Genomic DNA, 24,599 nt, shown 5'->3' with positions numbered 1-24,599 from the left:
CCTTTCCACGTTTGGCTGAGGGACCCACAGCTGCAGGCTCCTGGGGTACTGTCAGACTCCACGTCCCTCCCTGTGGCTTGTGCGGCCAGGTGAGTTGCAATCAGGTGGAGGCTGGTACCAATATCCCGCAACACCCAATCATATCATTAATTTTCTGATTGAACGTGTCCAGCTGTTGGTTTTGGCCTGCCTGCAGCTGCTCGAAGTTATGTTGGATCCCTATAACCTGACCCATTTTTCCCTGGTAAACCTGGTTACAGGATCCTCACCACAGGACCTTGAACCCAACCCCCTGAATAAGACATTGCCCAAATATACGGCTCTTCCCCACACTATGGGGGTCATTCTGATGGTTGGCGGACTTTGTCCGACCGACATCATATTGGGCAATGGGACCGCCCGACATAAGGGCGGGGGTCCCGTGGGGGCCATTAGGATGCGCCCGCCACAGTGGCGGGCGCATCCTGCATTCCTGTCATTGAGGCGGGCGGTGCACTCAGCACCGCCCACCACAATGCCAGGAAGGCATGTTGTGAACTTCCTGCACAACATGGCAGGCACCGCACAGTGCCTGCCATGTTGTGCATGGAACTGCAGGGGGTACCATAGGTACTCCCCATGTGCACCCACACCCCTCAGAGTCCCAGGGGGCCCACAACGGGCCCCCATAAGCAAATCCACCAATCCCTCCATGGAAAGACATGTTTACGCACCCATGTTAATATGGCTGGCGGTGTCCAACAGACAGCGCCACCATATTAAACTCTTCTCCACCCGGTCAACTTGTTGACCGGGCGGAAAAGCGGTGGGCGGTCTTTCCTTCCGCGGTGGTGCCCCTGCCATAGTAATATGGCGGGGGAAATGGGTGGAGGGCAGGGTCGGATCTCGGGTGGATCGCCACCGCCCCGCATGGCGGTGGCGATCCACCGAGATCCTAATGGGCCTCTAAGCCTCTAGTACGCATCCATGACCCATTAAAACCACCAGCCTCCTGTAATATGCAGATTAGTACCCAAACTTGCAGTGTAAAATGTTGCCCATTTTTAAACACCGACATACCAGAATAATTGGGTAGTACAATCCCCTCATGAGTGCCTTTAAACTCCACGTCCATTGAGTACAATCAATAACCTAATATGACACGAAATCCACCATAACACACAACTCTAAAATGGCCCTCATGCTAAGACATAAATGAAGCATTTAAGTGCATGAAGTTCACCCTATTATAGAGTTATCCTCAATGAGACCTTACACCACTCCAAAATGGCCGACATAAAATGATAGACTTGAAGCACTAACTTTTATCTTTGAACCTATAGATTTCCAAGAGGCGATAAATTCCAACCCGGACTAAAATATATTACATTCTAAATTTAATGTGAACTGGGTATCCGTGGCCACCAACCCAATTATATCCGAACAGCACCAGGGATAAGACACTCACAAAACATTAGGTCTACACACCACTTCAACATGGCGGCCAAACACGATGTCCTTCCCTGATTGAACAAACACACCAACTCACGTAAACCCTACCCGTGACACATGACGAATACCAGGATATAATCAGTGAAGCCACTGACCGCCTCACCTCCCAGAACTGGTAGGAGTGAGTAGGTTGTGGCTGACGCATAATCCGCAAAATTGTGAGTACTCTAATGGCGCGCTCTGTACTTAACAAAGACTGGGGGTGAATTATTGCCGTAAAAGTTTGCCTGAGTTAGTCAACTCCTTGCTGCCCCGCAGGGACTTTACCATGAAAACACCCTGCGTGCTTCCCAGCTCCATATTTACATTCATGATGACTCGTGAATTGCTTGATTATTACCGGCAATACGCCAAGCCCTGCTTTTCCTGCAGAGCGTTAGCCCACTCTGACTCTGAGCGACTGAGGTCCGGTAAAATGAAGCCCTAGGAGATAGCCAGGCCAATTCATAAACTGCCCAACAGAGATTGTACCATAGCATCAAGTACGCTTCCGGCTTCTGCATTTCACGATGATTCGGGAATGGCTTTATTATCACCTGGCAGTTTCCTGCCGAGCATAACACAACACAGCCACCACCTGAGGACCGCTTTCTTTTACATTTAAGCTAGCACTCCACAGACACGAGACCCCGATAGTTAACTGACAACTTGATGTGTGCTTCAGTGACTAGTGTCACCATGAGTATATACGGCCAGCCCCATTCTGTCAAAGGCAAAGGGTTATAACTGTGAAAAGCGGTACATGTGAGACAATGATAATGAGTATGGGTGGATTTTACTATGAGAAAGTGCATCAAGTGATGTTGTTACCACCTCCTTTCGTTTTTGTTTCTCTCTTTTTAACCAGCCTTACATATGAGCATAGCCTTATGCGTGACCTACCGGGTACTGTTGAAGCCTGGTTAGTCTACAGAATTGGGTGAGTCCCCATTAATGTACCTCTGCTGCAGTACGGAAGTGCCACAAGGGCTATAGTTCACAATAGCTCACTGTGGGCACTCACTAAAAGTCACTGTTTTTAGCTGTTTTTAGAGTCCTCAATGCAATTGCATTTATTGTTCACCACCATAGATAAGAAGTCAGGGTCACCAAGTGACTATACCTGTTTATTGATGTGTACCATATCAGCCTGAATGATGTCACATTGTGTCTCCCTGAACAGGTAGCTCCAGGTCTAAACAGGTATACTAATAAGTAGATAATTGGTTGATGTGAGTATGATTCCATGTCACCAAATTTTAAAGTGTAGATAGTCTCACCTCTCTGGTCCTGAAGAATTGCAGGTAGAATACACTTAGAGCGAGAAACATGTTGACCTTCACTTACCAATAAGAACGCTCTAACCCAAGACATTAAGCTTAGGAGAGCGCCTTGTTGGAGACCCCTAAAATAAAGTTTGACTTTCTTGGTACTCCCAACCCTATTTTAAATCACTTCCCTAAAATTCTACATCTACACAGTTCTGGCCCATCACCCCCACTTCACCATACAGCTATTGGAAAAAGATCTCTGATAAAGTGCCCCTACTACAGGGAACCCGTTGGGTATTGCACCGCCGACCCAATGAGGAGCAGCCCAGATGATGAAGCATGTTACCTGAAAGGGTTTGTGAGGGGATTACAATCCAATACATGGATTCCCAACTCTAACCCCCCATTCCCGGTGTTGAGTTGGTCACTGTCTCCCTGACTCTTATACCTTATCACTGAGGAACAGCATACATTTTTGAATCTTGACCCTGGTGAGTGTCAATCTCCCAGGAGAGTTTTGGGTGATCATCGTCAGCAGCACATTCTGATTGACGGCATAGACCACGCACTAGTTCTAATGTCTATTTCCTTGCCCGGTTTGCTAAGGATAGGCGACCCAGGTGCTACTAGGATGAGTAGAAAATGGTATCGCCTTCTGAAGCAACCGATCAGACCTACATTGCTGCCTAGACCATTTACGGTGAAGGATAGTGTGGATAAAAGCTACTCTGTCCTTTGCCAGCAGATCTCGGCATCTCTGGATGAGTTGGCTCCTTTAGAGAAGGTGCGGGACAGACCTAGAAGAACTAACGCCTGGTTTACTGATGACCTTGGACAGCATAAACTCCGCTGTAAACAGGCGGAACGACTTTTGGAGGAGAGAATATAAGGAATCAGATAAGGTAGCATATAAAGTGGCCTTGCAGGAATACAAGGTCCAGTTGAGGAAAGCCAAAGCCCAATTTCTGGCAGATACGCTGGCCAAGGCCTCTAACAAGTCTCAGGCCCTGTTTAAATTGGTCGACAATCTAGCCAATCCGTCTTGTACTGCACCAGCCATCCCTGTCTCTCAGGAATTGTGTGACTCTTTGGCTTCTGCGTTTGAGGAGAAGATTAGGACAATCCTGAACGGACTGCAGATTTCTGGTCAGTCCGCATCATCTTTATCTTCCCCTGCAGAACCCCTCCGTCTAAGAGGGATTATAATCGGGAGGATGTCCCTCTGCTGTCTTGTTTTCCTACTCCTTCATTGGAGGAGTTCTGTCTTTTGGCTGATGGCGTATCCTCAGGATCACCACTTGATCCTATGCCACATAAGATCTGGAAGGCATTTCAAGATGAGTTGTTTCCTCCGCTTCACACCATCTGCTGCCAGTCATTGAACACAGCAGTAGTTCCAGACAGCTGGAAGTTGGCTAAAGTTACACCATTGCTGAAGAAGGTTTCTTTGGACCCTTCTAGCCCGGCCAACTATAGGCCCATTTCGCTTTTACCATTCGCAATTAAAATTGTTGAGACATGGGTCACGAGAGTATTATCCAGCTTTCTGGAAAGTAACTCCTGCTTGGATACATCTCAATTTGGCTTCAGGCCGGCTCACGGCACGGAGGCTGCATTGGTCACCGTGTCGGACGACCTACGAACGCGTGTCGACAGGGGCAAGTCAGCATGTTTAGTGTTGCTTGATATGTCGGCCGTGTTCGAAACGGTGGATCATGCAGTACTATTGAGCCGTCTTCAGAGCATAGGAGTAACTGGCTTGACCTTGAGATGGTTAACATCATATCTCGGCAACAGACAGCAGGCAGTGGCGTTACCACCTTTTCGATCTGCCATACGACAAATGAATCAGGGTGTCCCCCCAGGGGTCAGCGATCAGTCCGATCCTTTTTAATCTTTATCTGCGACCCCTGGTAGACCTGATAAAGTCATTCGGCATATCCGTCATCAATTATGCCGATGACACTCAATTGATTTTTTCTTTTGAGGGCACAAAGGCAGTATCGAAGGACACCTTCCACCGCTGTATGTCGGCAACAGCAGAGTGGTTGCGAGCCAACTCGCTTCAAATCAATGGATCTAAAACGGAAGTTCTTCACTGCTCTCTAGACCGTGCCCCTCGTCCGCTCCCGGACGATTTCTGGCCTATTTCCATCTTAGGTACGGTAGAGGCCGCTGAATCGGCCCGTAATCTAGGAGTCTCGTTTGAACCCAACCTGCAGCTTGATGCCTCTGTGAATAGGACTACCGCGACGTGTATGGGCTTACTTCGGGCCCTACGTAAGATCTTACCGCTCCTTCCCATAGAGGCCAGGGCAGAGGTAGTGCGCAGTTCTATTCTCAGTCGATTAGATTACTGCAATGCGCTACTTCTGGGAGCCCCCAAAACTCTGATCCAAAAGCTGCAGAGGATCCAAAACATGGCGGCCAAATTGGCTCTATCCCGCCCTCGCTCCGCTTCCTCTTCCGCAGCATTGGCTGATCTTCACTGGTTACCTGTCCAGCAGAGAATTGCTGTTAAGGCTCTGTGCCTTGTTTTTAAGGCTCTGCATGGACAGGGACCGATACCGCTCCAAAATCTTTTTTCCTGGTATCAGGCTACCAGACTACTGAGATCTTCCTCCGCGTTTTTAGTGACGGTCCCTAGGATCAATAGAGTGAGGATGGGTGGCCGTGCTTTTAGTTTCACAGCTGCTACTCTCTGGAATACCCTCCTGCTGGCGCTGAGGAGTAGACCAGATCTCATCTCCTTTAAAAAGGATCTCAAGACCTTTTTGTTCCCTAAAGTACTGTAATGTGGGCTATCTGTGGGAATGATGTGGTCTCAGCGCCAGGATACCCTTTGGGTGGCAGCTGCGCTTAATACGCAATAAAATACATACATACAAATACATGGCCCTACCCACCAGACCAGGCCCTGTTTTGTGGGGGGCACAGTCAACACTGGGCCTCTTCCTTATTGCCGGGGGTGTTGTTGTCGGTCACCTCCAGAGTGCTCTGTGTTGCTGCGCTATTGGTGGTGTCCAAGATGGCTATGTCCGTCAGGGCAGGGGTCAGCTGGGTGCTGTCAGCTGAGGCGGGAGTGGTCACAGTGGATCCTGCTGTAGCTGCTGGTGCTGTGCTCCGACCAAACCTGATGGGCCAGGTTGGTCCACGTCATATGAGGATGTGTGAGAGTCTTCATTGCCGGAGAGCTCCTGGTTGGCCAAAGTCTGGGACTGGCTGTCCTGATTGACCCAGTCATGTTCCCAGCTCACCATGTGGCTACATAAATTACACAATCATTGATGTAAATCTCCACTACACCTCAAATAATACCCATTACATAGATGACTGAACCTAACAATAAGTTAATGTAGATAGATTGGCCTCCCTCATCCATAATTGTTTTGGAGAACAAATGAATTCTGACAAGATGTGGATTGGTTAACATGTCCACCTATGTGCATAAATGAGCATGTTGTGTTTAGTTCTCATTACATGTCCACAGACATTGACAGGTACTTGACACTCTGTGGATGACACTGGTGGGTTGGTATTCTCCAAATCTATACTTTCATGGTTAAATACATACTCTTTAGTTCCCAATGTTGGAGTTTGTCAGGCATGTGTACTGGGCTTAGTCCATGTCTCAGCTATCATATAGGTGTGCTTGCCTACACATTTACAGTCGGTTGCTTTCCCCTGCATTTTGAGGTCATGGTGTGAGTGAGGTACTTATTGTTCTCATCTCATGAATCACACATGAATGCCAGTGAGGAGCCAAACGTAGGGCTGCTTAGCTTTGTGCCTACTCAGATCATGTATTTTGTAAATTGACTCCATAGTCAGATGAGATGACACACTCTGCTTTCTGCTATTTTGCGGCTAACTAATTTCATGAGCTGAGGTTTGAGTGCTTATGGTGTATTAGTGAAACTTATACTCCTCCTCCAACCCAGTCCAACAAGCCTACCTGGCACTCTGCTTTACTGACTGTGAGTGTAAATGTGGTAGCAAGATGCCTGATACTGGGGACTGGTTTTTGTAGCACAGGGCTATGATTGGACTTCTGGTCAAGGCAAGTACCCGTCCCCAGTGCCAGTAATCTTGCCAGTATATTCCCAACCACTATCAGCAAAGCAGGGTACCAGGGGTACTGTTAGGACTGTGCGGGATGGTGTGTGAAAGACAGGACTTGATGGGAGATGTAGTGATATCAAACACTCATCCTTCCACCCAGCCCAACCAGAACAGCTGTAACTCTGCTCTCTGACAGTGATGGATAATCTTCTTCTAAGATAATTGACACTGGGGACTGGTGTTTGTAGCATAAGTCCTTGATGGTATTTTGGGACAGGCGAAACACCATTCACCATTGTCAGCCATCCTGCTGGTGGATTTGGAACCATGGTAAGGAAAGCCTGGTTCCTGATGGGCTGTTGGGCTGGGTGGGAAGAGTGTGTGTAGCTCAGGGTCTGCTGAGAGTTGTGGCCACACCACACACCGGTCCCCACTGTCAGCCATCTTGCTAGTTCATTTCCACTCACTGCCAGGTAAGCATAGTTCCAGGGGTGCTGTTTGTGCAGGATGGGAAGAGTTTATATAGTACATGGCCTGATGTGATATGTGGCCATTGCAAATACTCCTCCTCCCACCCAGCGCCAAAGGCCTACCTGGAACTCTGCCTTCCTGACAGTGAGTGGAAATGGACTAGCAAGATGGATAACACTGGGGACCACTGTTCAAATCACAAGGCCATGATAGGAGTTGTGGTCAACTCAGGCAATAGGCATCACTTTAAGCCATTTTGAGAGTACATGTCCCCTCACTTTAAGCTAAACATAGTTCCAGGTGTGCTTGTTGAGCTGTTTGGGATGAGTAGTGTTTGCAATGACTACATGTCCCATCAGGCCCTGTCCTAAACACACCTTCCCACCCAGCCCAAACTGACCACCTGGAACTATGCATACCTCAGAGTGAGTAGAAATGTACTGTCAAGATGTCTGACAGTGGTGCCTGCTGTCTGAGTTGACCACAAGGCCTATGCTTCAGACATCAGTCCCCACTCCCAGTCATCTTGCTAGCACATTTCCACTCACTGTCAGGTAAGCATTGTTGCAGGGGTGCTGGTTGTGCTGATTGGGAGGAGGAGTGTTTGCACTGACACCATTTCCCATCAGGTCTAGTCCTACCCACATCTCTCCACCCAGCGGAAATGTACTATCCAGATTGCTGACACTAGGGCCTGGTGTGAGGAGCACAGGGCCATGATGGGAGTTGTTGCTAGCTCAGATCAGAGGCACCAGTGTCAGACATCTTGCCAATTCACGTTCCCTCTCTGTTGGGACACATCTCTTCCTGGTGGGCTGGTTGAGCTGGGTGGGAAGGTGTGTGTGGGCCCAGACCTGATGGGAGTTGTAGTGACAGCAAATACTCTTCTTTACATCCAGCCCAACGAGCCCACCCAGAACTGTGTTTCCCTGACAGTGAGTAGGAATGGACTGACACTATGGACTGCTGTTCAAAGCACAATGGCCATGATGGGAGTTGTGGTCAAGTCAGACACCAGTGTCAGACATCTTGCCAGTTAATTTGTCAGGAAGGTACAAAAGGGGGTGGTGATGGACGGAGCATATGAACCAATCAAACACTCACACCCAGTTAAAAGATCTGGGTTTGATCCATCACCGTTCTTTAGCCCACTCTGCAACCCCAGTTCAGACATGGCTATATGCAAATCAGTCTGACTCTGTGCCTCATGGGAACAGTCCAGCCCGAACTGCCAAGTCATGCCTTCCCTGGACCGGAAACAAGCTTCCGAGGACCGGTTTCTGGCTTTGCAGCCATCTTCAGCCCGGCTTGCTTGAATCCAGTGGCAAAGTGAGCAAGGGACTCACGTCTGAGCATACCCTGCCACACTTATGGTGGACAAAGCGGTACAAAAGGGGGTGGTGATGGACGGAGCATCTGAACCAATCAAACACTCCCACCCAGTCAAAAGATCTGGGTTTGATCCATCACCGTTCTTTAGCCCACTCTGCAACCCCAGTTCAGACATGGCTATATGCAAATCAGTCTGACTCTGTGCCTCATGGGAACAGTCCAGCCCGAACTGCCAAGTCATGCCTTCCCTGGACCGGAAACAAGCTTCCGAGGACCGGTTTCTGGCTTTGCAGCCATCTTCAGCCCGGCTTGCTTGAATCCAGTGGCAAAGTGATCAAGGGACTCACGTCTGAGCATACCCTGCCACACTTATGGTGGACAAAGCGGTACAAAAGGGGGTGGTGATGGACGGAGCATCTGAACCAATCAAACACTCACACCCAGTCAAAAGTTCTGGGTTTGATCCATCACCGTTCTTTAGCCCACTCTGCCACCCCAGTTCAGACATGGCTATATGCAAATCAGTCTGACCCTGTGCCTCATGGGAACAGTCCAGCCCGAACTACCAAGCCATGCCTTCCCTGGACCGGAAACAAGCTTCCGAGGACCGGTTTCTGGCATTGCAGCCGTCTTCAGCCCGGCTTCCTTGAATCCAGTGGCAAAGTGAGCAAGGGACTCACGTCTGAGCACACCCTGCCACACTTATGGCGGCCAAAGCCGTACAAAAGAGGGTGGTGATGAACGGAGCATCTGAACCAATCAAACACTCACACCCAGTCAAAAGATCTGGGTTTGATCCATCACCGTTCTTTAGCCCACTCTGCCACCCCAGTTCAGACATGGCTATATGCAAATCAGTCTGACCCTGTGCCTCATGGGAACAGTCCAGCCCGAACTTCCAAGCCATGCCTTCCCTGGACCGGAAAAAAGCTCCCGAGTACCGGTTTCTGGCATTGCAGCCGTCTTCAGCCCGGCTTGCTTCAGTCCAGTGGCAAAGTGAGCAAGGTACTCACGTCTGAGCATACCCTGACACACTTATGGCGGCAAAAGCGGTACAAAAGGGGGTGGTGATGGACGGAGCAACTGAACCAATCAAACACTCACACCCAGTCAGAGATCTGGGTTTGATCCATCACCATTCTTTAGCCCACTCTGCCACCCCAGTTCAGACATGGCTATATGCAAGTCAGTCTGACCCTGTGCCTCATGGGAACAGTCCAGCCCGAACTGCCAAGCCATGCCTTCCCTTGACCGGAAACAAGCTTCCGAGGAACGGTTTCTGGCATTGCAGCCGTCTTCAGCCCAGCTTGCTTGAATCCAGTGGCAAAGTGAGCAAGGGACTCACGTCTGACAATATCCTGCCACACTTATGGCGGCCAAAGCGGTACAAAAGGGGGTGGTGATGGACGGAGCATCTGAACCACTCAAACACTCACACCCAGTCAAAAGATCTGGGTTTAATCCATCACCATTCTTTTGCCCACTCTGCCACCCCAGTTCAGACATGGCTATATGCAAATCAGTCTGACCCTGTGCCTCATGGGAACAGTCCAGCTCGAACTGCCAAGCCATGCCTTCCCTGGACTGGAAACAAGCTTCCGAGGACCGGTTTCTGGCTTTGCAGCCGTCTTCAGCCCGGCTTGCTTGAATCCAGTGGCATAGTGAGCAAGGGACTCACGTCTGAGCATACCCTGCCACACTTATGGCGGCCAAAGCGGTACAAAAGGGGGTGGTGATGGATGGAGCATCTGAACCAATCAAACACTCACACCCAGTCAAAAGATCTGGGTTTGATCCATCAACGTTCTTTAGCCCACTCTGCCACTCCAGTTCAGACATGGCTATATGCAAATCAGTCTGACCCTGTGCCTCATGGGAACAGTCCATCCCGAACTGCCAAGCCATGCCTTCCCTGGACCGGAAACAAGCTTCCGAGGACCAGTTTCTGGCATTGCAGCCGTCTTCAGCCCGGCTTGCTTGAATCCAGTGCCAAAGTGAGCAAAAGACTCACGTCTGAGCATACCCTGCCACACTTATAGCAGCCAAAGCGGTGTAAAACGGGTTGGTGATGGACGGAGCATCTGAACCAATCAAACACTCACACCCAGTCAAAATATCTGGGTTTGATCCATCACCGTTCTTTAGCCCACTCTGCCACCCCAGTTCAGACATGGCTATATGCAAATCAGTCTGACCCTGTGCCTCATGGGAACAGTCCAGCCCGAACTGCCAAGCCATGCCTTCCCTGGACCGGAAACAAGCTTCCGAGGACCGGTTTCTGGCATTGCAGCCGTCTTCAGCCCGGCTTGCTTGAATCCAGTGGCAAAGTGAGCAAGGGACTCATGTCTGAGCATACCCTGCCACACTTATGGCGGCCAAATCGGTACAAAAGGGGGTGGTGATGGACAGAGCATCTGAACCAGTCAAACACTCACACCCAGTCAAAAGATCTGGGTTTGATCCATCACCGTTCTTTAGCCCACTCTGCCACCCCAGTTCAGACATGGCTATATGCAAATCAGTCTGACCCTGTGCCTCATGGGAACAGTCCAGCCCGAACTGCCAAGCCATGCCTTCCCTGGACCGGAAACAAGCTTCCGAGGACCGGTTTCTGGCATTGCAGCCGTCTTCAGCCCAGCTTGCTTGAATCCAGTGGCAAAGTGAGCAAGGGACTCACGTCTGACAATACCCTGCCACACTTATGGCGGCCAAAGCGGTACAAAAGGGGGTGGTGATGGACGGAGCATATGAACCAATCAAACACTCACACTCAGTCAAAAGATCTGGGTTTGATCCATCACCGTTCTTTAGACCACTCTGCCACCCCAGTTCAGACATGGCTATATGCAAATCAGTCTGACCCTGTGCCTCATGGGAACAGTCCAGCCTGAACTGCCAAGCCATGCCTTCCCTGGACCGGAAACAAGCTTCCGAGGACCGGTTTCTGGCTTTGCAGCCGTCTTCAGCCCGGCTTGCTTGAATCCAGTGGCATAGTGAGCAAGGGACTCACGTCTGAGCATACCCTGCCACACTTATGGCGGCCAAAGCGGTACAAAAGGGGGTGGTGATGGATGGAGCATCTGAACCAATCAAACACTCACACCCAGTCAAAAGATCTGGGTTTGATCCATCAACGTTCTTTAGCCCACTCTGCCACTCCAGTTCAGACATGGCTATATGCAAATCAGTCTGACCCTGTGCCTCATGGGAACAGTCCGGCCCGAACTGCCAAGCCATGCCTTCCCTGGACCGGAAACAAGTTTTCGAGGACCGGTTTCTGGCATTGCAGCCGTCTTCAGCCCGGCTTGCTTGAATCCAGTGCCAAAGTGAGCAAGGGACTCATGTCTGAGCATACCCTGCCACACTTATGGCGGCCAAAGGGGTACAAAAGGGGGTGGTGATGGACAGAGCATCTGAACCAATCAAACACTCACACCCAGTGAAAAGATCTGGCTTTGATCCATCACCGTTCTTAAGCCCACTCTGCCACCCCAGTTCAGACATGGCTATATGAAAATCAGTCTGACCCTGTGCCTCATAGGAACAGTCCAGCCCAAACTGCCAAGCCATGCCTTCCCTGGACCGGAAACAAGCATCCGAGGACCGGTTTCTGGCTTTGCAGCCGTCTTCAGCCCGGCTTGCTTGAATCCAGTGGCATAGTGAGCAAGGGACTCACGTCTGAGCATACCCTGCCACACTTATGGCGGCCAAAGCGGTACAAAAGGGGGTGGTGATGGATGGAGCATCTGAACCAATCAAACACTCACACCCAGTCAAAAGATCTGGGTTTGATCCATCAACGTTCTTTAGCCCACTCTGCCACTCCAGTTCAGACATGGCTATATGCAAATCAGTCTGACCCTGTGCCTCATGGGAACAGTCCTGCCCAAACTGCCAAGCCATGCCTTCCCTGGACCGGAAACAAGTTTTCGAGGACCGGTTTCTGGCATTGCAGCCGTCTTCAGCCCGGCTTGCTTGAATCCAGTGCCAAAGTGAGCAAGGGACTCATGTCTGAGCATACCCTGCCACACTTATGGCAGCCAAAGCGGTACAAAAGGGGGTGGTGATGGATGGAGCATCTGAACCAATCAAACACTCACACCCAGTGAAAAGATCTGGGTTTGATCCATCACCGTTCTTAAGCCCACTCTGCCACCCCAGTTCAGACATGGCTATATGAAAATCAGTCTGACCCTGTGCCTCATAGGAACAGTCCAGCCCAAACTGCCAAGCCATGCCTTCCTTGGACCGGAAACAAGCTTCCGAGGACCGGTTTCTGGCATTGCAGCCGTCTTCAGCCCGGCTTGCTTGAATCCAGTGGCAAAGTGAGCAAGGGACTCACGTCTGAGCATACCCTGCCACACTTATGGCGGCCAAAGCGGTACCAAAGGGGGTGGTGATGGACAGAGCATCTGAACCAATCAAACACTCACACCCAGTCAAAAGATCTGGGTTTGATCCATCACCGTTCTTTAGCCCACTCTGCCACCCCAGTTCAGACATGGCTATATGCATATCAGTCTGACCCTGTGCCTCATGGGAACAGTCCAGCCCGAACTGCCAAGCCATGCCTTCCCTGGACCGGAAACAAGCTTCCGAGGACCGGTTTCTGGCATTGCAGCCGTCTTCAGCCCGGCTTGCTTGAATCCAGTGGCAAAGTGAGCAAGGGACTCATGTCTGAGCATACCCTGCCACACTTATGGCGGCCAAAGCGGTACAAAAGGGGGTGGTGATGGACAGAGCATCTGAACCAGTCAAACACTCACACCCAGTCAAAAGATCTGAGTTTGATCAATCACCGTTCTTTAGCCCACTCTGCCACCCCAGTTCAGACATGGCTATATGCAAATCAGTCTGACCCTGTGCCTCATGGGAACAGTCCAGCCCGAACTGCCAAGCGATGCCTTCCCTGGACTGGAAACAAGCTTCCGAGGACCGGTTTCTGGCATTGCAGCCGTCTTCAGCCCGGCTTGCTTGAATCCAGTGGCAAAGTGAGCAAGGGACTCACGTCTGAGCATACCCTGCCACACCCAATGAACTGGTTGTGCAGGGCAGGAAGATTGTGTATAGTACAGGGCCTGAAGTAAGATGTAGTGTTTGCAAATACTCCTCCCCTCACCTAGACTAGCTAGCTCTTCTGGCCCTATGAGTACCTGAAAATGATGGGAAGTGTACCATCAAGATGGCGGGCACTGGTGCCAGGTGTTTGACTTGACCACAACTCCCTTCATGGCCTTGTGTTCCAAACACCAGTCCCCAGAGTCAGTCATCTTGCCAGTACATTTCACTCACTGGCAGGGAGGCACAGTTCCAGGTAGACTGGTATGGATGAATGGGAGATTTGGCCATTGCAAATACTCAAACTATCAACCAGCCCAAACAGCACACCAAGAAGTGGTGTTAAGAAAATGAGGGGAAATGCACTAACAAGATGTCTGACAGTAGTGCCTGGTTATTGAGTTGGCCACAACACCCATCATAGCCTTGTGCTCCGGACACCTGTCCCCAGTGTCAGCCATCTTGTCAGCCCATTTACACTCACCATCAGGAACAGCATATTTCCCGGTGTGCTGTTTGGGCTTGGTGGTAAGGTGTGTTTAGGACAGGGCCTGATTGGAGTTGTAGTTAGTGCAAAGACTCCTCCTCCCACCCAGCACTACCACGTCATCTGGGACTATGGCTACATGACAATGAATGGAAGTGTACTAGCAAGATATCTGACACTGGGGACTGGTGTGTGGAGTACAAGGCATTGATGGGAGTTGGCTTGAAATTCAACACCATGCAGCAGTGTCAGCCATCTTGCTAGTCCACTTCCCCTCACTGTGAGGTAGGAATAGGCCCAGAGTTAGCAGGGCTGAGTGGGAGTACTTGCAATAGTTATAACTCCTATAAGGCCCTGTCTTACATGAACTATGCTTTTCTCACAGTGTTGCAAAATGTACTAGCAAGATGTGTGACACTGGTGCCTGTTGTCTGAGTTGACTACAACTCCCATCAAAGCCTTTTGCTCCAAACACCATGCAGCAGTATCAGCCATCTTGCTATTAAATTTCCATTGACTGTCAGGTCAGCAGAGTTCCAGGTGGGGTTGTTGTGCTGGGTGGGATGAGGAGTGTTTGCACTGACTACATCTCCCATTATGACTGTCCTCCACACACCTTCCACCCATCCCAACCAAACTACCTGGAACCCTGCTTTCCTGAGAGTAAGTGGAAATGTGCTGGCAAGATGACTGACAGGGAGGACAAGTGTTTGGAGTATAAAGCCATGCTGTGAGTTTGGAAGAAGCATGTCCATGGTAATAGTTGTATACCTTTTCCTTTTTATTGCAGGTATGTGGTTTGTCTATATACACCACACATGCTCATTGACTATAGTTTTTTAAATCTAAAACCAGTAATTTAGTTAACTGGGTCATTTACAGTGATGTCCATACAGGTGTAATTGCTAACTTTAGTGGAATGTGGAGTAGCTACTTATCAGACTCTGGTCCTTCTGTGAGTCCATAGACACTTTCTGGTGCAAGGATGGTACCCACCTTCTCCTCCCAGAAAGTGAAGTGCACGAGTGGTGCAGGAGGGCAACCGCCAGTCAGTTCGGAGTTTGCATGTTCTTTGGATAGAATTTTTTTTAACCTCCTTCTGACTTCATACCACCTTCTCCTAATATCCTCCATTGAGAGCGGGACGGATGCTTCAGCATTCAGCTTGTTGACTATCCTGTCCCACATCCTATTTTTCAGGGTGATCGGAGCCTGTTGGACCAGGGTTCCAAATATATGTGGCTCTACTTTGATGATTTCATCTACAAGCACTATCAACTCTTTTTCTATGAAACGTGGCTGCTTCCACTGGGGCATGGTCAGAGTGAGGGTGAAGGTGAGGGCGAGAGTGAATATAAATTGAGGGTATGTTTGTCAGAAGGTATTTACCAAAAAAGGGATCAGTTCAAGTTGTATAGTGGATGAAGTGTGTGGGTGTGTGTAAGGCAGATATCAGGGAATGACGACAGACTCCTCTCCATGCTGGCAGCAGTAGTGTGTGAGCAGAGGATCATGGTTCTTTTTTTGCTCTTTTTAAAGGTGGATTGGTGGGCGTGCCTTATATTTAATAAAAAACAATTTTGTGCTGCATATGCTTGTTGTTGTGACTGATTTTGCCATTTGACACTTGCCATGTGTAACACAAACCGACACAGTTAGAAAACACAGTCATTAAGGGATTGAGTGACGGTCCGGCTGGCCGACGGACTCTTTGAGCCCATCAGAAGCAAGCAGAATGACTAGGCAGTTTCACTTCTGCATCATTGCATAATACGGCGGTTGACAGTGAAACCGAAGATGTCAGTCGGAAAGCCTCCGTCCGCAGGGCGGAGGCTTTCCGACCGACATCAAAAGGAGGGCCTATATGTGTGTTTTGCTTAAGGTAATATATTGGACACTAAACATTACTATTCCCACTCCAACATAACTTAAATAAGGAAAGGTGCTGATGTCTGAGAAAGTGCTGGACACTAAACATACATAATTTAATAGTACCGCTCCAATATAACTTAAGTCTGAAAAGGTGCTGGACACTAAACATACATAATTAACAATTCCCACTCCAATATAACTTCAGTCTGGGAAGGTGTTGGGCACTAAATATATATAATTTACAATTCCCACTCCAATATAGATGTAGTCAAGGAAGGCAAGAAAACACAACATAACTAAAAATGAATCACTACACAACAATCCATAAATATATTAATGCATTATTTAAATAGGAACATATTACATTTTTTCAATAAAATGTTCTTTTTATTTAATGAAAAAATACATTAAAATGTATATTTTAACAGACATTTTCAATTGTTTTACAATTATTGTACTCTCTCATAATTCGTACACACCCTATTACCCAAAAACTAAAAGATATTATACTAATTTAAATAATTCATAAACATATTGTTGTAAAAAGAAATATTAAAACATGTCACATAAAATAATCACCTATTTGTTACAAATAAATCACGTATCAGTACATATATACATTACAATTTAAATAAACACTTCCAATTACACAAATAAAAGTAATTAGCAAAATAACATGTAAACATTTTCAGTAATTTCACAATATAAAAAAATAAAGCAATAATAACCCAATAAAATAATTAAATGAAAGAAATAACACAATAAGGGCAAAAATACAAGACTATGGGCCAGATGTAGGTAATTTCTATTTACCGATTCCTAAATACCGAATTTTACCGATTCGGTATTTAAGAATCGGTAAATAGAATGTAGGTAAACATTCAGTACATTTTACCAATTCGGTAATATTCGTTATTACCGATTCGGTATTTACCGAATCGGTAATAAGGAATACCTTCCCATTCATTCCTAAGGGCCTGGAGGCCCATAGGAATGAATGGGAAGCCATTCACTATTACCAATTCGGTAAATACCAAATCGGTATTAGGGGGAGCATTTTCAATGGTGGCAGGGTGTCACATTGACACCCTGTTGCACCCCTGAATCGTGCATGTGTGCACATGTGGCGCACATACATGCCCTAAGGGCATGTATGTCTGACACATGGCACTTTTAAAAAAGGTCAAAATTGCTTTTTGAAAGGTATTTGATATTTACCACCAACTTGTAGTTGGTGGTAAATAACGAATCGGTAAACCAAAAATGCACTCACTTGAGTGCTCCCTACATAGGATTTTAGGATTCGGTAATTTACAGATATTTTAACTTAAGGAATCTGTATTTTACCGATTCCTTAAAATAACAAATCAGTAAATTACCAAATCCTGAAATCCAGCCTCCTACATCTCAATTGCCTGAATACCGGTCGGTAACGGGAAATTTACCGAATTTCGGCCGTTACAGACCGGTATTTTGCTACCTACATAAGGCCCTAAGTGAATAAATAATAAATAGCAACAAACAAATTCAAAATATTATAATTAATTTAAAAAAATACATTTCATATTATTTAAATTAAAAACTAAATTATTTATAAACCATTAACAAAATAATTAAAAATACCAAGTACTTTAAACAAAAAAACAGCCACATACAAATAATTTATTTTTTAAACATTATCTCAAATTAATTTTAATTCACATTAAAAATAAACGTACATAATTTTCTAAAAATATTCCCATTATTTTTTCAATATATGAAATAAATTGAAAAAATCATAACAACATTTAACATACCTTCTCACCCATATTCTCTAAAAACCTAAAATCCGACACCTACATTTCTAAAATTAAACTTAAAAAAAAATAATATTTTTAAATTACTTAGGGTCCGATTACGATGGCGTGCGGTCTGCCACCGTCGGGTCAACGGTGAGGACTGCCGGCCCGGCGGTGGCGGACCACCCGCCATCAACCTCAATATTCCCACCGCCACATCAGGATGGCGGTGGGAATGGGATTGGTACCACGACGGATGGAAAGACCGTTCGCCGTGGTCCAGCAAGGCGGTCCTTTTTTCGCCCACCTTGCAGGACATGGTACCCTGGAGGTATGCTGGTGGTGCCTTGCAGGCACCGCCTTGTGCATTTGGATGCCTGTCTTTTTGGGCGGAGATTCCGCCGCAAAAAGACAGCCGATGAATGCCTTTGGGGGCCCATTGCGGGCCCCCAGGGGGGTGGGGGTGAGGTGCTGCACGTGGGGGTTACCCATGGTACCCCCCTACATATGCATGTACAAGGTGGCAGGCACCACACGGTGCCTGTCACGTTGTACATACATATGCAAAACATGTCTTTTTTACATTGTGGCGTGTGCTGCCGCCCGCTGCAATGTAAAAATACAGGAAGCATCCGCCAATGTGACGGGCGCATCGTAATTTGCATTGCGGGACTTCCGCACCTATGGCCTATGCGATGGTTATAACTCCCAGCAGGCCCTGTCCTATGTACACCTTCCCACCCAGCTCAAACAACCCAGCATGAACTATGCTTTTCTAACAGTGGTGCAAAATGTACAAGCAAGATGACTTCCATCAACCTATGGTGACCCCTACATATCCCTGCAGCATGTGGCAGGCACCGCATGATGCCTGATACATAGTGCAGGGATATGTAATGTATCCCCTTTTGGCATTGTGGCTTGCGCTGCGGCCAGCAGCACCCGCCGCAATGCAAAAGATAGGCATTGTGACCGCCGTGGTGGCGGTCACAATGTAATGCTTCTGATGGGACCGCCAACAGTCTGTTGGGCAGTCCCGCTTATGATAGTGTAGCGGGCGGACAAAAGTTTGTCTGCCATCCTAATCTGCCCCAAAGGACCAGCCTATAGGATTTAGCAAAATGTCATAATAATCCATCCTTTAAAGCCTATTGTTTTTAAAGCACTCTTCTCACAAAAAGTATGTCAGGCCTACTGACTTGGTCATAACTTTTATGATAAACAGATTAAACCTACGTAATCTGGCGTGACATTTCCCAATGAACCGATTAAGCATATATTGGCTTTACACTTTGCCCAGTGCCGGCTCACACAAATGCCCCTAAAATGGAAACCATCTTGCATACAGGTATGCAATTACGAATATGACAAAAATACAGCTTGCAAAACAATATAGCCATATCTCAGAAGGGCCTAAAAAGAATCATCAGAGTGAAAACCTTGCAGGGTTTTTCAGAGTGCGTGGCCAATGCCGAAACCCTATCGTGCTATAGTAATTTGTGAGATTATACCCAGCAAAATATATGCTTATGGCCTGTAACACAATGTGTGATAGCAACCAACTGTTAAAGGCTTACTGACATTGACAAATGCTTATCATTAATAAGCTAGACCAATATCTTTTGTCAAAATGCTTCATATTAAGCAGACCAAAATAATGACTAGTGCACCAAGCAGGCATTATTGTCACCATAACCAACTCAGGACTACAATTTTGAGCATAATCTGTTCCACAGGGCAGCCATCATACACACAGTTATGAAATTAGAAAGGTGGACAAAATTACAATTAGCGAAACCAAATATGGGTTCTCTTAAAATGGACTAACTAGAATTCCTACCAAGCAAACCTTCTGTATTCATGATTTGTAACAATGGGTGATTAACACCAAAACCCTTGCATACTTTATCAATCTGTGAGACTCCATGTAACAAAATAAATATTTGTAGGTTCTAATAACAATCCACACTTAAATGCCTATTGACTTTATCACATGTGTTTCACAATGAATATGTCAAACCTAGGGACTTTTTAATAAAAATTAATAATAAATAAGTCAGGCCTATAGTCATGGTCATTGGCTTGCCTCAATAACCAACTCAGTCTTGCTGTTTTGAGTATAAATGTTGCTACAAGCCGTACAGTGTAATACAAGCAGTATTTTTAGTGGAAGTACACAAATTCAACCTAATCAAATCCTGTAGTAATCCAACATTGTGGGGTAAGACTAATCTCTCTTCACAGTAGGGTTCTGAATGCCCTTTGTTCTTCATCACAAAAGCTCAAGCAACAGTTACACTATCAATACAAAACTAAAAGTCTTTGCCGTTTAGTGCATCCCTACACTGGGGCACACCAAAATGTGCTCTGAAGTTTCAAGGTAATGTCTGCCATATTCCCATCTGTGCTGCTACCAGGGAAAACCAAACACGGTAAATTATCTAGTCATCTAAGCATTATAATATTGTGTGTTCCCCTGAAAGTTCAAGGTCAGGCAGTTGGTAAATAAAGAAAATGATCATAGTTTTGCAGAAGACAATCAGTTTGTGGGGGGAAGCACACAATTTCTGTTCAATCAAAACATGCATCTTTGCTTCCGACATGTGGGGGTATCAAAACCCCTCTCCTGGTGCTTCTGTTTTTTACGTTGATCACATAGGCCCTGATTACGATGTCGGTTGGAGTTGCTTCTGACTGACATTGCTGGGGATGGGAAACCGACCGACCTCAGGTCGGAGATACTGACACCGCAATTAGGATGTGACGGCACATGCTGCTGTCGCAAACTTTCATTTTTTAATGGGAGCTTGTGCGTCAGTCTCAAACCGCCTGCAGCACTAGCTCTCTTTGAACAATGGTAGTTTTGAAACATCCCTGCACCGTGTGGCAGGCTCCTCATGGTGCCTGTCACATGGTGCAGGGATGTGAAGGGGGCACCATAGGTGACCCCCAGGGCCACATGCGAAGGGCCAGGAGGGAAGGGGGCCCTGCTAGGGGCATCCAAAGACACTTTCCAACAGCGATTCCATGTCAGGAAAGCAGACATGAAACTGCTGTTGGAAAGTGCCATCATAATCCTGATGGCAGAAACGCCATCCTTAAGGGATTATGAGGTCTTTCTGACTGGCCGATGGGCTGGTTTAAACGCCAATCACCGTCATTGGAATATGGCGGTCGGAGTTTAAACCTAAAATGTCGGTCAGAAGGCCAACGACCAAAGGTCAGAAGATTTCTGACCGATATTATAATTAGGCCCATAATGTCTAGCAACTGCTGAGTTCCCAAGTCAGACCTAAACAATGAATTCTACATTGATCCTTAGGAAGACCATTTCATGTTCTCGTACATTGAGAAGCCGTAGAGTTTAACAGAATTGATGTCAAAAATAATATCAGAAGTGAAATAAAAATGACTGCATTGAGCATGCACGTTTGGTAAACAAAACATGGCATATCTCACAAGCAGACTGATAAAATAAACCCAGCAAGGTACTTTCTTATACGCTTGGTTCAAAGCATAATCTTAGATCTTAGTGAAACTAAATTGCTAAGAAGAGCTTGCTAAACTCCAGTCAAGTAGCCTGCAGTGACATCAAAAGAACAAATATAGCAGACGTGACATCACACACCCTTTAACCTTCTAAGGCACAACATTTTGTGACAATAGCATGGCTGGTGATCTGTTATATCATCAGATGTTTAATGGTATGATGCTTAACCTTGATGCCATCACAAAAAATTATCTGGGAAGACAAGCTTGGGTGTATTCAGCCTTCTGTTGAACTGTGTTGCTGTGCCTACTTAGAAGTGCAAAAAGATATTTGCAGATAGATACCATATTCAAAATGAAAACTTTCATTTCCAAATGGGTGGGCTCAGTCTAGGGCTTGTATCGTTTGTATGGATTTAAATTGGAATCTTTGCTGCACTGATCCTCAAATTTTTGTTCCCCCATTTTGAAATTAAATGAATGAAATTAAATTAAATGAAATTCAATGAAAATAAAATGTATAAAGTGCAACAATTACCCAGGGGTATCTAGGCGCTAAGTGGACATTACAGCTAAGAACATCAAAAAGATGCCAGAGTTACTTGTTGAAGATCCAGGTGTTTAGATGTTTCCTGAAGTCCAACAGATTTGTCTTAAGTTTAAGTTCTGTCGGAAAAGAGTTCCACAGCCTCCAGGTGCATATGATGAAACCTCTCCATCCCAGCTGGCTTTTTAACTATAAGATTACCACTTGTGGATGAGCGTAGGTGGCGGTCTTGTGATGTCTTTCACTGTAGGCAGTCAACACAGACAGCTTGTTGAGCCCGGTAGGCAATACAAAGTGTCTTAAACTGAATATGTTTATCTATGGGGAGCCAGTGTAGTTGGATCAGTGCTTGGGGAGCTGATTTATGTTTTGGAATGCTCAGTAACGACCAAGCCGTAGCATTTTGTAGCTTTTGTAGCTTGTGAAGAAAACACTTTTGGATATTGATGAAGAGGGCATTGCCATAATCTACTTTGGAGGAGATAAGAGTTGTAAACTACCCTCTTGTGAAGGCTCGATGGAACGAAAGGCAACACTTTCGTTAGGGTTTTTAAAATCAAGAAACACGAGGAGGTGATGTAATTTAGCTTTGTCACTCGGGGCAGGCAAAGTCCCTAGTTCCTGAGGCTACCAGTTGTTGGACCAGAAAGAGGGATTGTTGCCAAACAACAAGACCTCACTCTTTAAGGAGTTTAGTTTCTGGCGATTGCTGCTCATCCCCTTTCCGATATAAAGCATGCACTTGTGAAACGGAGCTGCTGTGGCTGCAGGCTTATCAGTGACAGATACAACACACTGCCTACCATCTACGTAAGAAACTAAGAAGAAGCCAAATGATCTAATTAGTGCTGCAAGTGGGGTAACATAAACATTGAACAAAGTGGGGCTCAGGGATGAGCCCTGGGGCACCACAGGGCAGTGAAAAGGCTGGTGAGGTGAAGTCACCAAGAGAGACCGTCTGGATACGGTCAGCCAAGAAAGAGGAGATAAACTTAAGTGCATTGCCTTTGATCCCTATTGATTCAAGGCGATCAATAAGGAGAGCGTGGTTGACCGTATCAATTGCGGCTTAGAGATCCAAAAGGATCAGAGCTGCCTTACCTCCACTGTCTATCAACTGCCTGATTTCTTCCGTAGCTGTGATCAGCGCCAGCTCAGTACTATGGTTACTTCCAAAACCGAACTATGTAGAGTCCAGACACTTGGATTTGTCTAGGAAGATGCTCAGTTCATAGTTGATGTTTTTTTCAACCAATTTGGCATGAAATGGTTGTCGAGTGACTGTTCGATAGTTGTTGGGGTCACCCATGTCTAGATTGGTATTTTTTAATAATGGCAAAATAGAGCCAACCTTCCAATCTTTTGGATAATATCCTGCTTCAAGTAGGTTGTTAAAAATGGCCGTGAGGTATGTGGCAATCACCTCAGGTACCAGATGAATAATTCTAGCTGGACAAAGGTCCTGTGGAGAACCTGATTTGATCTGCATAAGTATGCTTTGCATCTGATCAGCTGTCAAAGGCCCAAAATGGGATAATGTACTGGCAATGAGAGTACCCTTTGGGGACCTGCTGTTTAAGGTGTCAGTTTGATTGATGTCTAAGAAGGAATGATAGACAGATTTGACTTTGTCTTGAAAGTGGAGTACTAAATTGTTGCAGAATTGTTGGCTAGTATTTGGGTTCTTGGAGTCTGTGAGTTTTGATAATTTTTAGACTGTAGCGAAAAGTTCTTTAGAGGAATTCATTGCTCCTCTTTTAGCTACAAAGTAGTTCTTTTTCGCTATTAAAATTATCTTTTTGTAAGTCTGCAACTTGGTTTTATATAACTCTTCATTAACTGATTTGTACGCAAGTCTCTATTCTGCTCTCCTACCTTCATGTTTTATCCATCTAAGATCATCGTTGAACCAAGCTTCAGCGGTATTAGACTTACGGTTATGAGATTTTTTTGCTAGAACTAGCAGGGTTACTGACACATCCAGCCACTGATGATAGTTGCAAACAGCTATGTCCAAATCAGGGCAGAACAATAGGGTTGATTGAATAAGGGATACATTGAACTGCCCAGCTTCAATGACACTCCGCAGGTGCCTATTAGTACTCTAAATTTGTGGGCGAATTGTTTCAGCCTCGGGTAGCCCATTTTTCTCAAACATGATTGCCTTGTGGTCAGACCATGTCAGAGGGAGACAGGATATCCAATGGAGCTGAGGTCTGTCTGAAAAAATGGCATCTAGAAGAGACCAACTTTGTGGAGGAACCCTGAACAATTTGTGTTAGACCTGCCCTGGCCATATGATCCTGTAGGTTAATAGAATCTGGATCAAGAGAGTTTGCCATATGCATATTAAAATCGCCTAGAATGGTAAAGTCTGCAGTATCCACTTTGTATTTTATAAGCTTGCCAATGGATTGGATAAAAGCTGTTCTGGAACCGGGCGGCCAATAGATGAGAAGTCCATTAAAACAATAGTGGCTGTTTACTTAAATATTAAAATGTATAGCTTTGTAGAGAGGCACATTAGAGAGAGTGTAAAAAATAGTTTTAAAATGAGAGGCCTTTGCCTTTTTTAAAGAGCAGTCGTGTCTAAATATCCTAAAACTTGCAGGTAATGCTAATAGTAGGTCTGGGTCAGATTTTGAGTCTGCCCAGGTTTCGGTGATAAAGGCTAGATCAATGTTTCGGCTTTTAATGAAGCTTGCGAACTCTAGTGCATGCTTAACGAGCGATCTGGCATGTACAACTGCAGCTGTTTTTTG

Source organism: Lissotriton helveticus, chromosome 12, assembly GCF_964261635.1.
Source record: "Lissotriton helveticus chromosome 12, aLisHel1.1, whole genome shotgun sequence".
In the NCBI taxonomy this organism is placed as follows: domain Eukaryota; kingdom Metazoa; phylum Chordata; class Amphibia; order Caudata; family Salamandridae; genus Lissotriton; species Lissotriton helveticus.
The sequence above is the reverse complement of the archived record's forward strand: the minus strand, read 5'-3'. Positions refer to the sequence as shown.